Source organism: Elaeis guineensis, chromosome 9 (genome assembly GCF_000442705.2).
Source record: "Elaeis guineensis isolate ETL-2024a chromosome 9, EG11, whole genome shotgun sequence".
In the NCBI taxonomy this organism is placed as follows: domain Eukaryota; kingdom Viridiplantae; phylum Streptophyta; class Magnoliopsida; order Arecales; family Arecaceae; genus Elaeis; species Elaeis guineensis.
The window spans coordinates 11,747,257-11,767,146 of NC_026001.2; the positions used below are offsets into that span (position 1 = coordinate 11,747,257).

Here is a 19,890-nt window from a genome sequence, read left to right on the forward strand (position 1 = left end):
GGTATATATGATTTACTTTTTTTTCTCTTTTTTTCATGATATACTTTGAGTAATATGTAACTGTAACATAAGTTACTTTGTGCATCTTACATTGAGCATTTCAACTATGTCAACTATTGATATCTGGTTATGCATTATTATGTTCTAAAGTTTTCAAACATTTGATGTAGATGAAAATGACAAAATCTATTGAGCAGTGGTGAGGTTATTTATATGGTCAAGCAGTGTTGTACTTCTTCATTTGATGGATGGATAATGTCCCCACCAAGTGAGTTTCATGATGAAATTAAAATTTTAGAGAAATCAGCTCCTTTACGATAGATTGGTCAAGTGAGTCTCTCTCATTTCTTGATTTTATAGGAATTGTTTATGATTTTATATAGTATAGATTAATTGATTGTTTATCTCTTTTTTCAGATGCTATTAATTGGATTCTTAAAAGTGGACACTAGTTTATTATCTGATTGGTATTATGCAGGGCTCTGTGGAGGTTTGTCCATAATCATCTACTGGCCTAAAAAAAATAGACTATGTTTGTTGTTTAATTCTTTATGTTGATGTGAGTGCTATGCCAGTGATTGCCAAAGTTCTTAGATCATTGGAGTCACTGCACTTATGCATTACAATATTATCCAAATAGATCTTGATAAGTTCACTGTTGAACACATTGATATGTTAGTGCATATTTGTATTGAAATGGTTCAAGACAACTTTAACAATATTAGAAACTATTTATGAGATATGGGATCTAATCAACACATTGAAATATCAAAATCTAACTAGGTGACTTGTATTTTATTTGTCCACTTAACTTAAAAATAAAATAAATATATTTTTAAATTATCTAGTATAATTTCTTTTTCCTTGTGCAACAGAGAGAGATTACATCATCTATTGTTATTTACCATAGAAAGATGGGTATCATTTATTAAAGATCTCAACAAAAGATTGAAAATTTAGGAATTTGACTTAAAAATTTATCGTAGTGTTATTTTTGAGTTGAATAACATATTATAGAATTTGGCAATACAATTATATTCCAATAGGCTAGCAACAATACAATGCAATGGAATTTTTCCTACTATGCATTTGTGCACTTTTCCATCACATTTTTAAGAAATATTTATAATGAATACAAAATGCTTTTGGTATACTTCTATTGCATTATCATATTTGTTGGTGTTCTATTATTATATGGATGGTTTTATATTGACATATTATTTTATTTGTGTATAAAATAGAACAAGTGCGGATGACATAGACTCCTTTATTAGGATCAAGTTTCTTTGTCCTTGCTAACATAAAGAAAGTAGTGGTATACATCTATGATTTCAAAACTAAGATATATGTTTGTAAAGATATAAATAGTTGTTACATCCAATTGTGTTCACATTGTGTGTATTCTGATTTTCATATCTTTTACATATGGACAAAATGATTTACTTATAGATGTAAAAGCATTTGTTAGTGAAATTTATCTGTAAGATGACTTGAAATTAATAAACACTAAAATAATTAAGATATAGAAAGTTCTTATCTTCTCAAGAGGGACAAAACAATATCAATCTAGAATTTTGTTGAAGCATAAACAAAATGCCAGCAATGACAAACAATTCAAGCAGTGATGTAGTTAATGTGATACTATTGTAAAGCAAATAGAGAAATAACATATGACGTAAAGCTTTTCCGAAGCTAAATGAGATTTAATAATGCATATATACCTAATTCTTGGATGTTAATGATATCATACTCGAGCCTAAATATAGCATCATTGTTTTCAGATTAGTCTAAATAGAGATATAAGAAATTATCGAAATTGACAAATCTTGATAACAACATTGACAATGCATAACCAAATGTCAATTTCCAAAGTTGACATAGTTGAAAGGCTTATATTTGGGATGCACAAAGTAACTAATGTGGTTTTGTTTTGAAACAACAAAAGGAATTTGGTCTAGCTTAGCCCCCACCCTTCCCTGCCCAACTTCTATTATGTTTGATCTCTACCATAGCATTCATTATTTTTGCCCTTCTAAATCTCATTTTACTTTTTCTTAAAATAAATACCCAGAAAACATGTTCCTATACTTCATCAAAACACCATGAATAGAAAATTTTGGCCATTTTAAATTTTATATTACCTGAAAAAACCATTTTTCTGTCATTCTAAATCTTTTTTTTCCTCTAAATAAATGCAAAATCTACGATCTTAGTTTTTTTTGACAAATTTATCCTAAAAACTATAAATAGAAGCTTTTGCCTTTTTTAAATTTTACAAATGTCAAAAAATCTATTTTGTTTTATCCTTTACATAAATACATCAAATTGATTTTTGCTATAAATGGTGACAATGAGAAAGAAACTGGAATAACTTGTCAATAGACATTACGCATATATCTAAATTTTGTAAGAAGATTTTTCAAGACAAGATGTAAATATTATTATTTGAAACAGGGTTTGTACCTGAAATCCTTTTGCACCCTGCTTTTATACAACCTCACATAATGATATTTTTGTTCCATTTGATAAAGTTCACCCTCTAGATTGTTTTGTATGTGAAGGAACATTATGCTGCCATTTTCTTTTGAGGACATAACCATGTAACAGACTGTCAGTCAACTCCAAACTTGATATAGCCATATACTGTATAGGTCGGCTTCTAACCAAGGTGATCATTCCAATAGGTCGGCTTCTAATCGAGATGATTATTTAGATTAGAGAGCAAGTCAGTTGTGAATTAATGTAACTGGAGAATCAGATCGATCATGGGCTGATGTAATATTTAATCCAGAATAATAATCTATTGCCACATCTAGGTGATGAGCTCAGCTTCATGATGAGGTTGGTTTCCTAGTGAGGTTGGCCTAGCGATGAGGAGCTACTCCAATAGAAATCTTAGACGGAAATGTTAATTGTAGTTTGTTAGAGAGTTAGTTATATATTATTAGCTGTCAAATAGTTTCTGAAATGTAAAGGCTATAAATAACCTATCAGTGTATTTATTTGGATCATCTAAAGAATGAAATATAAATCTCCTCTCTCTCTAAATTTTTCTCTCCTACTATCTCTTTTCTTCTTCTTCTATGCCTCAATTCATCTATCTTTTTCCTTTAAATTCTTTATCTTTTCTTCTCAATCTCTCTCTCTCTCAAATCAGGACCGAACCTCAAGATCTCTGATTGATCTTTGGTTTATACCATATCATTGGTATTAGAGCAGTTCCTTCCTACAGCAACTGTGGGTATTCTTGAATCAATCTGGCAAACACAAGAGGTAAATCGATCATGGTAGATGGAGGAAAGGATGATACTGCTTCATCTTCATCTCTGGAAGAGCAGTTCAAATAGCTTGACTTGAAGGTGAAAGAGTTCATGGATGAGACTGAAAGAAAAAAGCAAGAAGATGCTCAATAGTATAATTTCGAGGAGTTACTGGAGGCTTTCAATAAGTCTTCAAGGCTAGTTCAAGATTTGCAGTAGTCCATCAACAACCAGAATGAGAGTTCCATCTTGCCAACTCCATTAATTCCATCTATTAGCTCTGCTCACATGAGAACTGCTCCTATGTAGTAGCAACAACAAAATCAACATCAAACAAGATAAATTATCAATGGAGATCCAGTGGGAGCAATGAATGGTAGAAGTCAATCTAAGGTGGGAGATGGTGAATCTTCATCATCTGGAGATAAAGATACCCAATCTTTCTCTAAGCAACCTAAAATAGACTTTTCTATGTTTAATGGGGATAATCTTTGAAGCTGGATAAAGAAATGCAATAAGTTTTTTTAGCTCTTATCAAATTCCTAATCATCAGAAGGTTGATTTTGTTTTCATGAATATGGAGGAAAAAGCTGGTGGGTGGTTTGATAGCTATATCTTGTTAAAGAAAGTAGTCACTTGGGATGAACTCATATTAGATGTTTGTCAGAGATTTAGAAAGCCTTTAGGAAGAAAGATAGTGAAAAACTTTAATAGGCTATAGCAAACTGGTACATTAGATGAATTTCTTGAAAAGTTTGAAGACCTAAAGGCATTGATGTTGACAAGGAACCCAAGTCTCCCTAATGATTTCTTTTTGGATAGTTTTATTGGGTGATTAAAATCTGAATTAAAGTCTTTTGTTTCTGCTTTCAAACCTGAGAATCTTTTTCAAGCCATAGAATATGCCAGGTACCAAGAAGAAACTATTGAAGCTATATAAAAATCAATCAAAACCTAAATCAGAACCCTTCCATTGTCCACTTCCTATGCTTCTAGTAGCCATATACAATGAAAAAATCCACAATCCTCCACTATATTCCTTCTTTCAACCCCCAAAATTTGTCTAAAATAATGTTCACAAGAATCCAAAATCTTTCTAATACCAATACTCCGCAATACCCTTACAGAAAGCCTTGATTGGACCTAAATCACACAAAACTATATTAGTAGCAGAACTACAAGAAAAAAGGGAGAAAGGTCTGTGCTATTACTTTGATGAACCCCATATCTTTGGGTATAAATGTAAGGAAAAAAGACCTCAATTGCTGGTGATTGAGGTTCTGAGTGAAGGGAAGGAAGAAATTGATTCAGGAGAAGGCAATAAGGATGATGGGGAGCAAAAAGAGTTACAGATCTCATTACATGCTCTGATTGGGGTACAAGCTTACCAAACTATAGGGGTTATAGGACAGCATGATAAGAGAGCCTTACATATCCTCACTGACAGTAGGAGCATGCATAACTTTTTGGATGTGGCTCTTGCTAGGTAGTTGGGGTGTAAAATTTATCCCATTAATGTCCAATCAGTTGCTGTAGTTGATGGTAGCAAGATGATTATGGATTCTTTGTGCAAAGACTTTAAATAAAAAATACAAAACAATACATTTGTAGCTGACATGATGCTGATTCAGTTATGGGGCTGTGATATAGTGTTAGGAGTGCAATGGTTATCAATTTTGAGTCTTATTTTGTGAGATTTTAACCATCTTAGAATAGAGTTCATAGCTAATAGGGCTAAGCATATTTTGAAGGAAGCAACAATCCCCAGAGTTAGAACTATCAGTGGCAAGTCTATACAGAAAATGGCATTACAACCATCACAACTGTGCATGTTACAGCTCTGCAATAATAGTAAGAGGGGTATAGATGATGATTCATGAAATGGAGTAGTGTGTTTGGCTATAGAAATAGAGGTGAGGAATCCTGCATTGGAACAATTATTAGCAGACTATAAAGATCTGTTTCAAGAGCCTTAAAGTTTACCCCCTTCCAGAGGTCGCTTTGACCATAAAATTCCTCTTAAAGAAGGTACAACAGCTGTGAATATCAGACCTTATAGGTACCCTTTAAAACAAAAAGATATAATTGAAAATCTGATGCAAGAAATTTTTGACAAGGGCATCATCCAGCATAGTGCTAGTCCTTTTGCTTCTCCAGTAGTTTCGATGGGGAAAAAGGATGGGAGCTAGAGACTATGTGTGGACTATAGAGAACTTAATAAAAACACCATTAAAGATAAGTTTCCTATCCCTCTAGTGGAGGAACACATTGATGAGTTAGGGGGTGCCACAGTATTTTCCAAGATTGATTTAAGGTCTGGGTATCATCAATTAAGGATGAATGAAGCAGACATCTACAAGACTGCATTCAAGACACAGTGGGCATTATGAATTTTTAGTTATGCCTTTTGGTTTAACTAATGCTCCTTCTTTTCAGGACCTTATGAACTATGTGTTCAAGCCTTTTCTCAAAAGGTTTGTATTAGTTTTCTTTGATGATATTCTGGTTTGTAGCTAGAACATGCAAGAACACATTCAGTATCCACAGACAGTATTTGATGTGCTAAAGATTAATACTCTGTTTACCAAGAGAAGCAAGTGTTTCTTTGGCATCCCACAAGTGGAATACTTAGGCCATTTCATATCAGCACAGGATATGTCAACTGACCCTGGTAAAGTGCTAACTGTTCAAAACTGGCCCACTCCCACCAACATCAAGCAACTCAGAAGCTTCCTAAGGTTAGCTGGGTACTATAGAAGATTTGTGAGGAATTATAGCTTATTGAGTAAGCCACTCACTAACTTACTCAAGAAGGATAGCTTCCAGTGGGGCCAAGCAGCAAATGAGGCTTTTGAGGACCTTAAAGTAGCACTTTTTTCAGCTTCAGTGCTAGCTTTTCTTGATTTCAGCAAGATATTTGTGGTAGAAACTGATGCAAGCAACTATGGGATAAGAGCAGTGCTGATGCAGGACAACCATCCCATTGCCTTCATAAGTAGATCTTTGGGGCTAAAGCACCAGATGCTATCAGTATATGAAAAAGAGTTATTTGGTTATTGTCTTTGCTGTACAGAAATGGGAGAAATATTTGTCCAACAAGCACTTCATCATTAAAACTAATTAAAGAAGTCTTAAATACTTGTTAAAATAGAAGATCTCAACTTCTTTTCAGCAATTTTGGCTTTCTAAGCTCATGGGGTACTTTTATGAGATACAGTATAGAAGTGGTAAAGAAAATATTGCTGTAGATGCATTATCTAGGGTTGATGGGGCTGAACTTCTACTTATGGCTATTTCTGTAGTTTCTTCTGATCTTATGATAAGGTTAGAGGAGTTATGGAAGGATGATGTGGCCTTGCAACCGATCATTTAGCACAAGGAGCAAAATCCTGGTTCTCACCCACACTATACTTGGGAGCAAGGACAACTTAGAAAGAAGAACAGGCTAGTGGTTGGCAATGATCCTGCACTCAATGATAGAATCTTGGTTTGGATGCATTCTTCCCCCACAGGTGGATACTCTAGAAGAGATGCAACCCTTCAAAGGGTCAAATCAGTGTTCTACTGGAAGGGGCTTAAAAGGGATGTTGAGTACTATATTAGTTCTTGTCACACTTGTCAAGTGAGCAAATATAATAACGTAGCTCACCCTGGCCTTCTACAGCCTTTACCAATCTCAGAAGAGATATGGACAGATGTCAGCATGGATTTCATCAATGGTTTACCCTTGTCTTTTGGTAAAGAGATGATTATGGTAGTTGTGGATAGGCTCAGCAAATATGGATATTTTATTGCCTTTGCACCTTCTTATTCTGTAGCTATAGTAGCTAAAGCTTACATCGAAAATATCTACAAGCTCCATAGAATGTCCAAGAGCATTGTAAGTGATAGGGATGCAGTGTTCCTAAGCACTTTTTGGCAAGAATTGTTCACTATACATGGTGCTGATATGTTATTATCTTTTTCGTATCACTCTGAGATAGATGGCCAGACTGAGGTCTTAAATAGATGCTTAGAGACATACCTTGGATATTTTTGTTCTGCTAAGCCTAAGGAATGGAGCTCTTGGTTATCCCTTGCTGAATGATGGTACAATACTACTTATCACTTAGCTACTAAGATGATACCTTATGAAGCTGTTTATGGATAGCCTCCACCTCTTCACTTACCATATCTCCCTGGTGAATCTAAGATAGCTGCGGTGGACTCTAGTTTGCAGTAAAGAGAAAAGGTGATCAAGTTGCTCAGGTTCAATCTACAAAAAGCTCAACATAGGATGGTTCAGATGGCTAATAAGAAAAGATCGGATAGGCAATTTTAGATTGGTGATTTGGTGCTGCTTAAGTTACAACCTTACAGACAGCAATCACGGAAGTTGTCTTAGATATTTTGGCCCTTACAAGATTTTTGATAAAGCAGGAGCAGTAGCATATAAACTTGATTTACCAGCTGAGGCTGAAATTCATCACACTTTTCATGTATCACAACTCAAAGCTTACAAGGGTGGTGATCAAACTTTCACTGCTATTCCTCCACATCTCTTTGATGAAGTGGTACCACTTGAACTTGAGGCAATTCTGGATCGTAGGACAGTCAAGAGAAGAAATCAAGCTGCAACTCAAGTCTTGATTAAGTGGAAAGCCCAACCTGTGGAAGATGCAACTTGAGAATTCTGGTTTGATATTCAGAACAAGTTTCCTCAATTTAACCCTTGAGGTCCAAGATTCTTTTAAGGAGGGTATGATATAGCCATGTACTGTATAGGTCGGTTTCTAACCGAGGTGATGATTCCAATAGGTCTGCTTCTAACTGAGGTGATTATTCCGATTAGAGAGGCAAGTCAGTTGTGAACCAATATAACTGGAGAATCAGATCGATCATGAGCTGATGTAACATTTAACTCAGAATAATAATCTACTGTCACGTGCAGGTGATGAGCTCGGCTTCATGATGAGGTCGGTTTCTTGATGAGGTCGGCCTAGTGATGAGGAGCTATTCCAACAGAAATCTTAGATGAAAAAGTTAGTTGCAGTTTGTTAGAGAATTAGTTATTGTTAGCTGTTAAATAGTTCCTGAAATGTAAAGGCTATAAAATAGCCTATCTGTATATTCATTTGGATCATCTAAAGAATGAAATACAAATCTCCTTCTCTCTCTAAATTTTTCTCTCCTGCTCTCTTTTCTTCTTCTTCTCTGCCTCAATTCATCTATCTTTTCCCTCTAAATTCTTTCTCTTCTCTCCTTAATCTCTCTCTCTCTCATATCAAGACCGAACCTCAAGATCTCTGAGTGATCTTTGGTTTATACCATATCAGAGATAAACCATATAAAAACAAGTCAAGATGCAAGAGCTAAAAAGAATGCCATCAAGAGTTATGATCCAATTTGAACCAGGCAAACCATAAATCAGTGAACGGTGAATATGATGATAAATCCACGTGCTTTGAAGGTTTTCATTAATATTGGTGTTATAAATGTTGTAATGCCCATTATAATACACACATGGATTTATTTTGGTACAGCCATTCAAGGGAGTGGTAATTGAACAGAGTTTGTTTCAATATCACAGTTCTATCTTTTCTGAACATTGATTGGATGAGACAAGCACACAACATTTATCCTAAAGAGAGCCACAATCATAATTGCTGTGGCTAAGCGATCCACCTCTCAGGAAAACAATCAATATGGCCAGTTGTACCAGCTTCTTTACCCATGATGATGTCGTGATCATTGATCCTATTAGATAAGACTGAGTCGATAACCTCATTATCCTCAGCCTCCTTTCCTTCACATATTTACTCAATGCTATTCCTATTCTCTTAACCATCTCTCGATCATTGGTTGCACCCTCTGGACCCATTGGCATCTCTTCAGCTATGCATCTAGCAAGCACAATTGCATCTTCTAAGCCGGCACTACCTCCTTGCCCAAGGAATGGGCCCATAACATGCATGGCATCCCCTGCGACTGTCGTGGTGCCTTGCCAGAATTTTGCAAAGAACAGGTGCCATGGAGCTCGATACCTGATATGTGTGAGGCTCAATGAACTGCTATCACAATGTTCCACCATTTCAATCACCTCGGGGGGAAATTCTTTTAACGTCTCCAACGTGACTTTTTTGATGAGCTCAGGATCCTTCTGGACATCTGAATTTGATTCAAACTTTCAAGAAGTTAGCTCACCTCTAGATTGAGCAATGAAAAGGTTTGCAACATATGTATATTTAGTGAGACTAGTTTTTTGATATGGTTGCTGTGTTAGATATGTATTACCTTGAGAAGGACACTGCTGAATGACAAACCAATGGACTAAATTTTCATTAACCGGGAGCCTTCCCAAGACAGCACCATCACCTCTCAGCCGAATAAAATGGCTGTCGAAGTTGTGACCATTTGAATAGCTAGTCAAACCTCGCACTGCAGATATTGGACAAACCTTCGGGGCCTGTAATCCTAATGATTTTGCAATGACTGAATTTGATCCATCACAACCAATTAGGACCTGAAGCAGCATATTCCAGTAAAATTGAAGGGGATAATTATCAGTTTGCTTTTCCATGAAAATATTACACTTCAATCTGCTATGAGATCACAGGCTCAAATGCTCACTAACATGACAATTAAATCGTGTGCTGGGATCATTTAGAGCACCCTGCTGGTAAGATGTGAGTTAATATAATGGTTTCATAAACATCGGACCGATCCTTATTCAGATTTGATTTTGATGTATGATAATTCATTATGATCTATAATGATTTTTAATGCCACCTTTGGAATTGGATTATGAAAATTCTAGAGATAATTTCTTTTCTTTTGATGTTTATGTTTTGCTAGTTTAAAAATATTTAAAAAAAATGAAAAGCTAAAAGGTATATATTGGCATCGAAGGTCCTCACTGATCTAAGAGGATCACCATACTCATAATAGAATGGCTCAGCCACTTGGGTAAGTTTGCACAGGGTTTGAAGTAAGACTCACCCATCTGAGCTGAAATACGTATCAAATATCTAAAGGCTATAAGTTCCCTGTATGATTTTTCTTTTTTCTTAAAGTGGAAAAACTTTTCAATGTATATGACCATGCAATGACCCTCAAGGGGCTTGTTGCACCCTTCTAATGTGCTAGTATGATGATGTTTAGACCTCAGAAATGGATCAATCAAAGTAAAACATTTCTTTCAAGCAAGAGTTTGACTGGACATATCCTCCAAGCTGGTAGGAATTAGATAACATGATAATAGACTAAGTTGACATAGAAGTAGATAGCTAGCTCCAGGAAGATATTAGTTTTGATGTGATTTTCTATCAGACACTATTTTAGAAAGCTTCTAACCTCTTTCAGCTAGAAGAGGAATTAGACCAGAATTGGAGAACTCAAATCTCATGAGTATAATAGAAGCATTGTGACTCATCTTTTAATCATATTAATGAAAACAAAAAGGTCTAAAACCCAACTGTTGCACTATTATTTTACTATTATTTATGTTGCAAAGTTCGAGTTGAACAGATTGAAGTTGCTTCCTTCTCTCTCCAATCAAATCACCTTCTCTAGCCTAGGTGCAATGACTAGATAGAGGAAACCAATCCTTTGTAGTTGTTCAAAACAAAGGAAATTAGATACTCCGGTAGTAGTAACAATTTGGTAAAAATACAACATTTAGATTTTCTTTTTTTTTTTTTTGAAGAAAAGTTTTAAAAAGTAGGAGAGATTCGTTGATTAGTGTTATTGCATAAACCACCTAACAATGAAACAAAGCGTTGACTAACAAAATTATAGGAGAGTGCAGAAAAATGGTATTTAAGTTATAAAGGAATGAAGGGGAAATAATTTCATTTCATAGAATTAAGTAACCATGAAATGGATAAAATAGAAAACAAAAAAAATAGAAAACTTGTTGTGGATGTAAGATTACCTTAGCTTTAATCGTAGCACCATCATTAGTATATAGAATAGGGAAGGAACTGAAGGGATCTAATTCAATTGCTACAATTTGGCACCCAAAACGAATTGATCCCACGGGCAAATTCTTAGCCAAGGTTTCAATCAGATCTCTCCTTTTGAAGCATCTCAGTGCTTCTTTCCTAATAACAAAAGGAAACAAAATATATGATTCAGAAGCAGCTTGTGTGCCACTCTCACTAGATTACTAGTGTCTGAGAATATGAACAAGAATTTCATCATTCTGTGAGTAACTAGCAAGATAATTAAGAACAGTAGCATGATTTGCTACTTCATAATACATCACATCAAAGCTATTATTACACCCGAAACTGCCACAAATGCTGGGCATGTGACATGCCATGGTTCCATGAATATGCAAGTCCTCAAACCTATTCAACAACTTAATGATAATGGATATAACCAAACACTGTTTTTAAAAGTAAAGTTTATTGTGGCTCCAATAAAAATCACTACGGTTCGACAAATATCAAGAAAACTAATGAAATCTAAAAACTTTACTAATCCATCGTGCAAGCAACCTACAGCACACAATTTCCCTAATTGTCCTACTACTCTAAAATACATTAAAAGAAAGGATAGAGCTCCATAGCTGAGTAAGTATCCAACTACAAACATACACACCAGATATCCTGAATGAAATAATAAATATAAATACATCTACTATATACATGAAGAGGCATAGAAAATTCATTGACCATCAAGTTGCTAGTATTTATTATTCATAAATAAATGAATAGAAAGTGAATTTATCTAGCCCTAAATTATACAAATTTCACAATTTGAGACATTAATCCAGAGCAACGAAAGTATCAAATTTTACAATAGGAGAATAAATAAATTTTCAGATTTGGACTAAACAATGGTCATGCTTATGCCACATCAGTGGGTATGAGAAGTATCATGCTTATGCCCAGTGACCGGTTATTGATAATGTCATGCTTACACCCCATGATTCAGTATCAAAGATGTCATGCTTGTACCCCATGATTGGGTATTGATAGTGTCATATTTAAGCCCGTGACTGAGTATCAATAAAACATGGTTAGTGCAAACCTTGATTTCAATCCATTTATATTATTACAACCACATGTAGAGCCACACTCAAGCATAATCTAGCTGCATGTACAACCAAGTTTTATAAATCTATGAAAAACAATATTCTGGTTCAGTAGTTACTATCTTTCAGGACTCATTTGGTTGACGAAAAGTGGAGGGGGGAAGAGATACTTTATGGGAAGTAAAGAAAGAGCTTCTTGTTTGGTTGGAGTTTTAAGAGAAGAGAAAGTGAAAAAAATACTTCCCATGAAAGTCACTTCCCACATTGCATGCAAAGTGAAAACCCATAGGGGAGGTAGGTTTTGGCACTTTCCGTGACATAAAAAGTGATGGTACTTTTTTCTTTCCTAAAATATTCTTTTAACATGCATAGTTAAAATTTAGTAAAATATCAATGGATGGTTAAAATGAAATACTGAATAGTAATATAATATTATATTAATATTATCTTAATATTTATATAAATATAATATTAATATTTATTATATTTTAATATTATTTTAATATTTATATTAATATAATATTTTTATTAATATTAATGTAATATTTATATTAATATAACATTATATTTATATCTATATTAATAAATTTATTAAATTAAAATATTCATATTATATTAATATAATATTAATATATTAGTATTATATTAACACAATAAATTATTATGATTTAATATTATATTATAATATATTAATATTATATTTATATTAATATAAATATAATATTAATATTTATATAAAGTTTATGAGTAAAAATATATGGCTTATATCTACTAAGGATATAATAGGTATTTTACATAGTTTTTCCAGAAAAATAAGTGCTCATCCAAAATAAGCTACTTTATAATAAGTCATCTTCTCATGGTCAACCAAACATACCAAAATTCTATTCTTAGAAAAAACTTTCTGAGAAGTTACTTCCAAGAAGTTACTTCTTGGGAAGAAGAGTTCTTCCCACGATCCAAAGAATCCTCAGAAATATAAATCAACCTATGACTATATCATATCCAATTCTCATTTAGAGTAAGCATTTTTTTATCCACATACGGGGATGACCATATTTAATTTCTATTCATCACAAAATTGAATTCATGGTTCAATAAAAAGGAGCACAATTTCCAATATAAATGCAATACAGAGTTTCATATAAAGCAAGTAGGAAAGCATGTGAGGAAAACTTTTACTATAATGCCACACACCACTCTATTACGTTGAGCAAATCAACTCAACAACATACCTCAATTAGAAGCCCAAGCAAATATGAAGGCCCCAAACTAGCCTACTCCTTGCCAAATAGTTGCTCACCTCTGTGAGAGAGAAGGGGATGTGAGGGTCTTCTTGCACTCCCATAGAAGAGGAAGAAAAGAAAGAGCGTAAATGCTTCTTGGTCACGTACAAGAGTGGAAAGGTTTTTCCATGTGGTGGATTCATGCGAGGTTTAAAAAAGCGGCATGCTCGCCTTGAGAAGGAAAAGGAAAACAAGGGAGATGGAATATGATAAAGAAAAGAAAAGGAAGGGGTGGTGGAATCAAGTGCTGGTGGATCCTTCTGCCTGCTTGCCCGAATCAAGCATCGCTTGTCCCAATCGGGCCACACCCAAGCCATAGTCCTGCTTGGGTCAGGCCTGGGTTTCAAAGCTACATAGTTCTTAGCTGGCTTGGCTTGCAAAATGTATGTACCGCATTAGGCCATGAGATGTTCCAACAGCTCTCTTAGAAAATATCTTTCATTAAATCAATTTGGTATTCACATGATTCCATTGCATAGAAAAGTGTCTCTATCATGTTATTAGGATTATCTAAGGTTGCTTTCAGATCATGTAAATAATAGCTTAAAGTCCTGGTTACTTCTTTATTAGCTCTTTGCATCTTCTTTAGAGGCTACTTGTGTGGATTTTTGTTTTGAAGTATTGATAATCAACTTTATCATATCTATGATATAATTGATCAAGGAAGATTAAAAGGAGTTTATGACATACGAGTAATAGGCTTCTGCTTTCTAGTGACAGACTGATATAGCATTAACTAACAGCTCTATAGCTCTTTAAGATTACTAAAGATGAGGAATTATTTTGTTACAGTATGATATAACTACCATTTTTCATCTCAAACTGATGGAAGATACCAAAATCATTTATGTACTAGAGTGACGGATGAGGACCACAGCTAAATAACAAAAAAAAAAAGAACATGCATTATATACTCCACATTTACCACATTTTTCCCTTCCAGTATCAGGTTGTTAAATTTTACCACCATAAAACCAAAGCAAAAACCATTTTCATTTCCTTCTCCTTTATTGGGTCAATAGGCGATAAACTTGGAGCTAATATCTAATACCATTTTTTATTCCCCTGGAAGAGGGAAGCCAGGATTAATTTCTACAAAACTACATCAAAAACTATCGGCTATTAAAAAAGTCATCAAACTTTTCTAAGTAAAACCTATGCAAACTTGAACATTTATCAAGTGTTAATAAGGTATTTTACATGGTAATGTACCAAACATTTTTGCAGACCCTTTCTAAGTCATCATAAATATGGACAGTATTTGAAGTCCATGTTGATGGGCTTATTTTTGCAAGCATGTATAGAGAACTCCGATTATTCTTCCCTCCATTGTCACAAAGTTATATCGTCAATTCTAGTACTACTTCAAGAATTAGCTGTTAAACAAAAAAAAAAAAAACTCTGATATACCTGCATGAAGTTACTTGCATCTTGTTCTTGTGGAGCCAGATATCACGTATCCTGAATAAAGTTTGCAAAATAAGACTTCACATTATCCGTATTTTGATGGTCGTATGCAAAAAAAATAAAGAAACCTAAAAAGGGAACATATGTTTAATATGATGATGATCACACTATATTAAGAGAAGTATTTGTGGGTTTTTGTGTGTGCCAAAAGACATTGATACATACTCTGTTAGAGGTATAGCTTTTCTGCGTAATTCCATACCAATCCCAAGTTGGTCCAGTGCATGCCAACCATTGATGTAAACAGTAATTGCTGCCCCGAAGCCCGTAGGGTATCGAATTTCTCTAGAACGAGACTGTTTATTCCTTTCCTGCATAGTTTCCATGAAAAATTAGATATAATTCTGACTCTAACTAGTTGCATTAACATAATCCTAGAAATTCGATTATTAGTGCAGAAAATGTGTCTAGAGATGATGATGGATTGTTATACATTTTTTAGCCCCTCTCTTCCTTCTCATATATCAGATCAATGAGGAAGTTGTTCCTAGTGTTCTAAAGGGATAACCAGATTCTTAAGGAATATATGGAATGAAATAGGTGTGTTCATTTTTTATAGTACCATAGCCATAATTTTACACAAGTAATGAAATTATCAGATAGACATGAGTGAGGGAAAATATCAACCCAAAGACCAAAAAGAAAAAACTGCTAATCAACAAATTAAACTACAAATTGGGAGAAATAGCATTAATCCTTTTCTTTTAGAGAAAATGAAGGGTAGGACCCAACTTAGATCTCATTAAGCAAATTGATATCCACGTCTGACCTTGGGAACCTAAAGGAAATGAAGTCCTTTGAGATGGAACAAGGTTACAAGGCTCTTCTACACCGACCAAAGTGGTCCCAAGGTCTGATGCGGATCATAAAATTAAGAGATAACATAAGATCAAAAGAAGAGGAGTCAGGTCCAACTGTCACTTTGTGGATGTGCTTGCTTATACTCCAACTAAAACGCAATACTATATCCATGAATCTTCAAGAGAGTGAAACACTGCATTGAGAACCTTTTGGAATCAGAAGTAGTGCTTAATAGATCATGGACACTTCTATTCTGTGTAAAAATCATGGTAAGCAATTAGAAATGAGGAGGAACAATTTCAGAGCAAGGAATTTGTACCGGTGAAGAGCTAAGGCAGTGGCAAGACCACAGATTCCTCCACCCACTATAACAATATCATGATGCTCCTCCTTTGAGCCCATCTTTCCTTCTCTTTCTCTTCACCTTCCTCCATGGAATGGTAAGCTGCAAATATATGTGGCTTCCACTGCCACCCCAGTTGCTTCGTCAAAGGAAAAGAAAAAATGAAAAAGAAAAACCTAAATTCTTGGTAGTCAAATATTCTTCGTCAAGGGAAAAGAAAAATCTAAATTCTTGGAAGTCGAATATTCTTTGTCAAAGGAAAAGAAAAACCTAAATTCTTGGCAGTCAGTCGCAGTGGCATGCGTTTGGCCTTCGTTGCTCGTTCAAAATCTGAATTTGAAAATATTATTTTAGTTCAAGGACAAAAAAAAAAAATCACATAAATAAATAAACAGATAATATTCAATAATAGCCACGGTGAGAAAATTATCAAAAATTAGTTATTATTTAATTTTTTAATTATTATATAATAAAATGTAGCGTCTTCAGGACGTTATAACAGCCAACTAACCGAGAAACATTTCACTGGATGTGCTTTGAGATGCCCAGTTTTAAGACACGGGCACACATCACATGGCAGAGGGGCTTCTATCTCTATTCCAAAGGTAGGTAGTTTTGGAATTTTTTTTAAAAATATTATTTTAAAAATATTTATTTTTCAATCTATTCCTCTCTAACTTATTTTTCAAAATATCTTAATTTGGATGAGATGGCATGAACGCGATGAAACCGCATATTGAACATGCGATTTCTGCTTGAAACTATAATTTCAAATGACATGGATAAAATTTAAATTTAAAATTAAAATCATGAATTTTTTTTTCACTCTGCTCTATCGAGGAGTGCGGATGGAGGGGTGTGGGTGGTCGTCGTACTCGACAGAGCCATTGGGGCTCGAATTTTTTTTTGGCTTACATTGTTGAAGACCAGGCCGGTGTTTTGCCTCGTGGCACCATTGGATGATTTGGATCAGTGGCAATCAGTTTTTTCAAGATCTCATTTAAGATGGTATGCTCGCATGATGTCCTGGGTAAATCCTAGTATCTTTATCAAAGAAAAGATTCAAATTCATTCAATTTCAATTGTAAACATTATAATAATAACTAGTTCCAATAAATTTATATTATATTATCTCCTAATTCATACAGGCTATGGATCGGATTCGTTCAGATATTATTTATAGTAATAAATCAAGGTCTCATCAAACAAAGATTAAAAAAAAAATATTATTTAAATTTTTTGTTTCTATATAAGCATTCAGTGCATTATCAATATGGGATTAAACATAGGCTACCATGATCACCAAATTTCAAAAATGAGCGGCAACATCAATAGTGGAGTTTTATATTGTAGTCCCAATGGCCATATAAGCCACCACTAAATCAGTGGTGTGCTGTTTGCCTCTTTGTAAATATCCGCCGGCTCAAAGGAAAGTAAAGAATCCACCAGCTACCAGCAATCTATCCATCCCAGGAGGCTATTATTTGATGGACCCTAAAAAAAGAGCGTGAGAGGTGCTTTGATTGTAGTGTTAAAAAAAAATGCTCTACTAACTCAAACATGTGACTCAAAAAAAGAGCCATTCAACCGACTACAGTAACGAAAAATGACTCGAAAGAATACTCCTTTTTGAGTTGTATTTTAGAGTTGCCAAAGCATTTTTCTAAACATTACGGTCAAAGCATCTCCCATGTTGTTCTGCTCTTCATCAAACAAAAGCGTCAGTTCCCATTTATCCAATATTTCCCTGAGACAAGTCACTGCGCATGGTTCGACAAACGTAGGCCAAGGTCATCATAGCCCTTTCCTACATTAAAACTTTCAATGACTACTGTGGTAACCCAAAAATCAATGGGGCGGCGGAGACTTGACTTCTTGCTGCTTCGAGAGAAACTTTCGCTCTCCCTTATACGTGTGTAATACCAACACCAAAATATTGAGTTGAGCGGTTAACTCGCAAGTCTTTTGTTGAAATTTCAAGCCTAGGAACCTCACAAAAAATGATAGCTTCTAACTGACGTTCTAGAGCGTGACATGCATCTTGGACCAACAAGAACTTCTTTTCTTTCCTTTTGAATCGGAGACCAAAGAAAACTTCCACGTAAAATGTTTAAAATCTTTTTATGCGACTAAGAAGGATGTTTTGCTCTAAAAAACAATTTACATGTGCTGCATGGCGGCACCAATGTCATGTTATTACTATTTAATAAAATAATATTTTTATTATTATTTAAAAATATTATTTGTATAATAACATATTATTTTAAAAAATTTATTTCCAAAAATTAATAATAAAACATTATTTTAAAAAATATTTTTTAAAATAATAATAAAAATATTATTATAAATACTTATTATTTTATTAATAATAAAATATTATTATTTTTGATTAATAATAAAATATTATTATTTGATTAATAATATAATATTATTTTAGTAATAATAATAAAATATTATTATTTTATTAATAATAAAATATTATTATTTTTGATTACTAATAAAACATTATTATTTGATTAACAATAAAATGTTATTTTAGTGATAAAATAATAAAATAATAATTGTTATATGTTAATAATAAAATAATATATTATTATTACAAAAGAGAAAGTTAAAAAAAAAAATAAAATAATATTATTATTCAAATTATTATTATTAATAAAGTAATAATATTTTTTTTTTCTTCCTTCCTTTTGTCTCTCTCGGCCCGGCGAACCCATGCCTTCTATCCTCCGCTTGCGCCTTCTCTATCTTCCATCCATGCTCATGTCAATTTAGTGTTCCTTCGCTCCTTTGGTTTCGCCACCCGTCCCTTTACTCACCATGGTGCCTCCACCACCATCTCTAATTGAAAGAGATAAAAAAATCCACGGATCCTCTGCTTACACATTATCTTTTTTATATAATATTTTATTTTTAAAAATAATATTTATTATTATTATTTTTATCTCTTCTCCCTTCCATACTTTTATTTTTTAAAATATTATTTTTTTATTTTTTAAAATACTACTTTATTATTATTTAAAAATAATATTTTTATTATTTTAAAAATAATATTTTTTAAAAAATAATATTTTATTATTAATTTTTTAAAATAATTTTTATTTTGAAATAATATTTTATTATTAATAATAAAATCATAATATTTTTTTTTTTCCCTCTGGTCTCTCCAAATATTTTTTTTTCTTTTTATCTTTTCTCTCCTTCCTCTCCTTCCTTCCACTGCGACCCCCCCACCACCCTGGTCGATCTGCAGCCGCCTAGTGAGGCCTAGGTCACTGCCGTCCGCTCCACACCACCGCCATCTGCGTCACACTCGCTATCCGCACCGCACTCGGCTTTGTAGGAAAGCTAGGACAGTTCATACATGAATTTTAAAATTTTTATGCAACAGAAGTAATGTAGATTAAACAATTTAATCTACCATGCACTAGATCTAATCTACAACTGTCTAAGCATGGATCTTATGACATACAATATGCATGCATAATCTAAGAATAACATAGGAAATATTAGATCTAATCTAATATATTTTAGAAATCTGATTTCTATACCTGTGCGCAGGGTCAAAGATCACCACTACTGAAATTCAAGGGGTTATATGTCACTCCTAGCCATACATACATCCGATCTCTATAGATATCCACACGAAGCATAATCAGATCGATCTCCTGGGAGTGCTAGCTCACACGGAGATCTTTTTTGTTGGCTGAT

At 33.8% G+C, this 19,890-nt stretch overlaps 1 pseudogene; it reads right to left on the reverse strand.

The window, feature by feature from the left end:
• Positions 1-8,621: 8,621 nt before the first annotated feature.
• Positions 8,622-16,300, reverse strand: LOC105051578 (monooxygenase 1-like; annotated as a pseudogene).
• Positions 16,301-19,890: the final 3,590 nt, after the last annotated feature.